Source organism: Triticum dicoccoides, chromosome 3B (genome assembly GCF_002162155.2).
Source record: "Triticum dicoccoides isolate Atlit2015 ecotype Zavitan chromosome 3B, WEW_v2.0, whole genome shotgun sequence".
Lineage (NCBI taxonomy): Eukaryota > Viridiplantae > Streptophyta > Magnoliopsida > Poales > Poaceae > Triticum > Triticum dicoccoides.
In genome coordinates, this window is record NC_041385.1 from 490,264,557 (window position 1) to 490,271,128 (window position 6,572).

The following is a 6,572-nucleotide window of genomic DNA, read 5'->3' on the forward strand; positions in this document are numbered from 1 at the left end:
AATATACGGCTCGCCGTACTAAAGTGGATGTTATAGAAGTAGCCTGGTCCGTATTGTGTTTTGAGATTTATGCTCTCACCACCTATGTTCTTTCCCCACGTCAGACTGCCATATGTGCCTTGATTCCAGGGTCTATCACCAGGGGCTGTATTCATCCCGGTGTATATTGAAAAGTCCAAACACCTATAGGGAGTGTTCGGCATCGCGAGTTTGGCCTTATATGCATCAGCTCCGAATCATGTCTTTGGTCAATAGTTGGGTTGCCCGGCTCCTGTTCTTACTACCTTACGTTCTGCTATATCGGCTAGGGTAGTAAAGGGAGAACTACTGCGATTGTGTCCTGGTTCATCCGGATGAGCACCTTAGTAGAGAAAGCCGAAAACTGACTGTCATGATGCGGCGAGAGCTTGTCAACCACTCGATGACTAAGTAGAATCTTCGCGATTCCTTCCGCATTAACGAAGGACCGTTTTTCCGGTCATGTATGTAAACGCACCATATTCGGATAAACGCGAACATACCAGGGGCTATATCGTAGACCCACCATCAAACTCCTATGGCTAAGTAAAAGTGTTAAAGCCCTATAGTCCGATTGCCTGGTTCGCCGCACTGACACCTCCTTAAATGGACCAAGACGTTGGGCCAAGTGTGATCAAGTGCTTTTCCGAACACCACCGTGTTACACGCGAGGGGGCTGAAGCTGACGACTGGCAAACTTTCAGATTATATAAAAATGACCGCACAGGAGGCACCAAAACTTTTCAGGCAAAAGTATAAAAACATAGCCTTAAAACATATCATAACATTGTTTTTACAACTTCAGTACACTTCACTCAAACATAATATATTTCGAGCACTGACTTTCTATCAAGTGGCCACCTTCTAGGACATCTTCAAAGTAATGTTCTGGCATGTTAGGGTCCTTGCCTTCGGGTGGACTCTGCGCTGCGATATCGATGGCCTTAATCTTCACCTAATACGTCTTCACACAGGCAAGGGCCATCCGTGCACCTTCTATGCATGTTGACCGCTTAACAGCGTTGATACGCGGCGCCGCATTGACAAGTTGTTGCACCAAACCGAAATAACTATTCAGAATTGGCTCGGTCGGCCATAGCCAGGCTATGACGTCCTTCATGGCAATTCCGGACATCTTGTGGAGCTCGGCCCACTGTGACATCTGTTCGTTCAACAGTGGACACTTTGGTGTGTCTAATTGCGACCAGAATAGCTTTTCCGTCGACTGTCCTTCTTGCGCGTGGAAAAATTGATTCGCATCGACAACACTCTTCGGCAGGTCCAAAAAGGCGTCTGGAGAACTCCACAACTGATTAAGCGGGGCATACTTATGATCGCCAAACTTAGTTTGCAATAAAAAGGGCTTACCAGCCGCGATCTCCCCAGGTTGTCGGATCTCCTCCCGAGATGCTCTAGACTCAGACCGGGCTTCCCTCGCCTCTTGTAAGGCCTTCTCAAGATCGGACGCCTTGGCTTTGTTATCTTTCTCAAGAACTTGGCATCGGCTAGTGGCATCCTTCAGCTCAAGTGCAACAGCAAATATTCTCTCCTCGCACTGACGTTGAGCAGCCTGCTCGGCCTTTAATTCGACGGCTACCTTTTCGGCAGCCACATTACTCATCCTGGCTTGCTCCTTGGCCCGGGCAAGTTCAGCCCGAAGGGTCTCAAATGCGGCGGCACTATCTGCAGTTATGCACATACAAATTCTCAGTGTCACACTCATTTCATAATCCTAGCATGTACTAAGTACCCCAAAGACATACCCTGCGCCTCGTCGAGCCGCCTATTAATAAGCGTGATGTCATCATCCGCTACATCAACTTTCTGCTTCAGATGTGCTACCTCTGTAGCTTGGGTAGTTGCCACGGATGTAACAACCTATGTTTCAATTAGTCATATCATTTCCTGGGCATATATTTTTGATCCTCTAGTCGCCTCCCTTTGGATGTCAACCAGAGTCTCAGGGGCTACTATCTATACACAAGTACAATTTACACTTATAACATAAATGAAATTACACTACATACCTCGAAACCTCTTAGTAGGCTCGTAAAGGCTTCATTCAATCCGCTTTTCGTGGACCGAACTGTTTCAACCACCGTACCCATCAAGGTATGATGTTCCTCTGGGACGGACACATGTTGCAACATGTCCATCAATATATCCGACGCCTCCAGATCCGGAACTCGTTGCGTCGTCCCTCAGACATTGGATAGGCCGGGACTTTTGTTGTTCCCCGTAGGGGCCACACACCCTGGACCTTGGGCGACCGAAGTATTACCTTCGGTCCCGGTCTTCACTGCCCCTTACGTCACTCATTGATCGGGAAAGACCCTCCAAGATGACACCTCGGCGTTGTCTGCCTTATCAGGCAGGGAGATCTGTGGAGGCGCCTCGCTCTCCATCATCTCCGGAAGAAGATCCCCTGAAGAGGAGGACTGTTGAGGAGAGCTGCGTACCGGACTACAAACATGTATTTAAAATGTTACCCTTATAGCCAGGAAAGAACGTGATATGTTTAAAATGCCCTGGTTCACTTACGATTCGGCTAAGGGTCTATTTTTACAGAGTGACTGCGTGTCAGCATCACCCCCTGACTGGGATATCTTCCCCCGGTTAGAAGCTTCTCTCTTCAAGTCTTCAGAGGCGGTCCGCTTCTTCCCATGAGGAGGAGGGATGTCAGCTTGCCCTTCCCTTCCATCTCCGGAAGTGGAAGTTCCGATCTCCCCGGACAAATTGCCTGTTGTGCCTCCAGAATGGAGGCCACCTTGGGCCTCTTCACTCTCCTCCTTATCTTTCCCCGCCGGCACTTGATATGGTGCCGAGGCCAACATCCTTGTTAACATCGGATTTTGGGGAGTGGAGCTGAACACCTAATTCTCGTTGCCTTCTTTATCCAGCCCTGGTTGAGTAGGGTTTTATCAGTACACTGTTATTGAGGAATTCAACTAAACTATGTTCTGGAGTTAAGTGCTTACCGGGGTATCCGGATGATTGCAGTCCAGACTGAGATCTTCTATAGTATTCGTCCATTGTTTTCGTGCGCCGAAGAATAATTTCCACATCCCTCTGAGCATTGTGCCAGAGAAGTTTTGAAGGGTCCGTGGACCTTTGGGGTTGAACTCCCACATACAAAGAGGACGCCGCTGACATGGTAGGATCCGGCGGACTAGCATTACTTCGATTACATTGGTAAGACCGGTGTCCTTTTCAATAAGGCTCTGAATGCGACTTCGAATGTCTGCACTTCATCAATAGATCCCCAGTCCAGCCCCTTGTTAATCCACGATGCAAGCTGTAAAGGAGGGCCATATCTGAACGCAGGTGTGGCTGCCCACTTTTTACCACGGGGTTCGGTAATGTAAAACCACTCCCGTTGCCATAGGTCAGAAGATTCTGCGAAGGAGCCCTTTGGCCAGGGAGAAGTGGTAAGCTTGCTTATTGAAGCACCTCCGCACTCCACTTCTTTCCTGTCGATTACCTTCATATTCACGTTAAAGGTCTTAAGACATAAGGTGAAGTGTGGGGAAATGCGGAGGAAGGCCTCGCACGTGATGATGAACATCGAGATGTGGAGGAAGGAGTCTAGAGCTAGATCATGGAAATCTAGTCCGTAATAAAACATGAGCCCTCGAACGAAGGGATGAAGAGCAAAGCCAAGCCCTCGGAGGAAGTGAGAGATAAACACAACCCTCTCATTGGATATGGGAGAAGGAATAACCTGCCCTTGAGCAGGAAGCCTCTGGAGGATTTCCGAAGTCAAGTATCTTGCCCCCAGAGCTTCAAGATATCCTCCTCTATGACAGAAGAGGCCATCCACCAGCCTTAAAGGCTGGGTCCGGACATGGCTGGAAGCTCGAAGCAACTGGATTGACCCTTGGGTGTTGGAACTTGAGGTGGGAGGTAGAGGAAAGGATTGTCGTGGAAAGAAAAGGACATGTCTCAGCCCCTTTATAAAGGCGACAAATATCAAACGTCCCCTCCGCGGCCTTAAAACATGCCTATTCCCAAGGAATCATGCCAACAGAACGGTTGGGTTACCCATGCCCGTGTTGATGAAAATCCCGCAATAAGGGGACATGATCTCTGCTTTGACATGACGTGCCAATAGAAACAGCCTCTCAAAACATGGAGTGGCAGGCTAGAAAACGATTCAAAATCAAGGCCGGGTGATGATGTAATGTCATGCTACAAAAGTTGTCAGTGGATTGGACTCATGGGATATTATACTCTCTACGGTGGTATGTGGAATCTGTTTTGCAGAGCCGGACGCGATTCTTGTGTTCAAAATCTACTTTGAAGTATTCCGGGAAGGAACCTGCGTTGCAATGCTGAAAACAAACTGCGCGCCGGACTCATCGTCATTGAAGCCTGGTTCAGGGACTACTGAGGAGGCCTGGATTAAGGGGTCCATGGATAGCCGGACTATATACATGGGCCAGACTTTTGGGCTATGAAGATACAAGACAGAAGACTTCGTCCCGTGTCTGGATGGGACTCTCCTTTGCGTGGATGGCAAGCTTGGTGATTCGGATATGTAGATTCCTTTCTTTGTAACCGACTTTGTGTAACCCTAGCCCCCTGCTGGTGTCTATATAAACCGAAGGGTTTAGTCTATAGGGAGGACAACAATCATAATCTCATAGGCTAGACTTCTAAGGTTTAGCCATTACGATCTCGTGGTAGATCAACTCTTGTAATACCCATATTCATCTAGATCAATCAAGCAGGAAGTAGGGTATTACCTCCATAGAGAGGGCCCGAACCTGGGTAAACATTGTGTCCCCCGCCTCCTATTACCATTAGCCTTAGACGCACAGTTTGGGACCCCCTACCCGAGATCCGCCGGTTTTGACACCGACTATGGGCACCGGAGGTGAGCCGAGGAGGGCACAACCCACCAGGGCGCGCCTGGGCTCCCTAGCGCGCCCAGGTGAGTTGTGCCCACCTGGTGGGGGCCCTCTGGTGGATATTTGCTCCAGTATTTCTTAAATAATCCATAAAAATTCTCTGTGGAGGTTCAACTTGTTTGGAGTTGTGCAGAATAGGTAGCCTGACGTAGCTTTTTCACGTCCAGATTTCCAGCTGCCAAAATTCTCCCTCTTAGTGTGTACCTTGCAAATTATGAGAGAAAAGGCATTCGAATTACTCCAAAAAGCATTATTATGGATACAAACATTATAAACAACAGTAAGAAAACATGATGCAAAATGGACGTATAATTACACACCTCGATCAACCATCACAGTGCTTAGGCGAAGCCCTGCGTCGGTAGCATCATCATCACCGTCACCATGCCGTCATGCTGACGGAACTCACCCTTGTCTTCAACTGGATCAATAGCACGAGGGACGTCATCGAGCTGAACGTGTGCTGAATGCGAAGGTGCCATACGTTCGGTACTTGGATCGGTTGGATCGTGAAGACGTTCGACTACATCAACCGCGTTATTGAAACGCTTCCGCTTTTGGTCTACGAGGGTACGTGGACACACTCTCCCCTCTCGTCGCTATCCATCACCTAGATAGATCTTGCGTGATCGTAGGAAAAATTTGAAATTACCGCGTTCCCCAACAACATGGCCCAAAGGGGCATTCATCGAGACTGTCAAGGTGTGGCAGCAGGAGTGGTTCTACATCACCGAACCCTGTCGCGCCAACTGGGTGGCCATTCCTGAGTTCATATCCGGACTCCCTATGAGACTTACCTCGTGGACCGCTAAGGGCATTGATTGGGGGTCCCAGACGGAGGTGAAGATGCTGTAGAAGCGCATCACCAATGTGCTGGGCACGAACATCGGCCTCACTAATGTGGTGCAGATCACGCTCTTCTGTTGTGTCCTTCCCTGCCAACGCCGGGCCTCCCCCATGTGGGAGTTCAATCCGGAGGAGCCGTGGACCCTGAAGCGCTTCTTCGGCACTACGCATGAAGAAATATGGAAGCTTCTCTTCAAGGCCCAGAAGAACTGGCCCATGAAGACCGAGGACAACGAACTCGACATCGAGAATCCGGCCTCAGAGGTAATCATTAGTTTTTCTGAAGTCCTATTCAGTTGATGTTTCAATAAAGATCTTATCACCTATTTTCTACACAGGGCTGGACAGCAAAGGCGGAGTGGATCGATTGTTCGACTCCGCTGCCAGAGGATCCAACCACTCCCCAGTTGACAGAGATGCTGGTCCCAATGCCCTATCAGGCACCGGAGAAGAAGGGCAAGGAGGCCAGGCCCCCGCCGTAGAGGTCCTTCGGACACTGTGTCCGGAGAGACCGAAATCCCCTCCTCCCATGAGGGAGACGAGGAAGAGGAGGAGAAGGTGGTGGTGGTGGAAAGCGACTCCCCTCGCAAGGGAGGACGAAGAAGAGGACTGCCTTCAAAGACCCGAAGGGGATGGTGCCGAAGAGAGGGAAGATAACCCTCTCGGACAGTTCGGACTCAGAGTACGAACACATCCCCAAGAAACCTCCCAGGGTGAAGCCCGTGGCCGAATCGTAAGTATTCATATCCTTATTGTTCGTCTTCAGCTTACCTGCCTCTATTATGTAAGTTATATTGT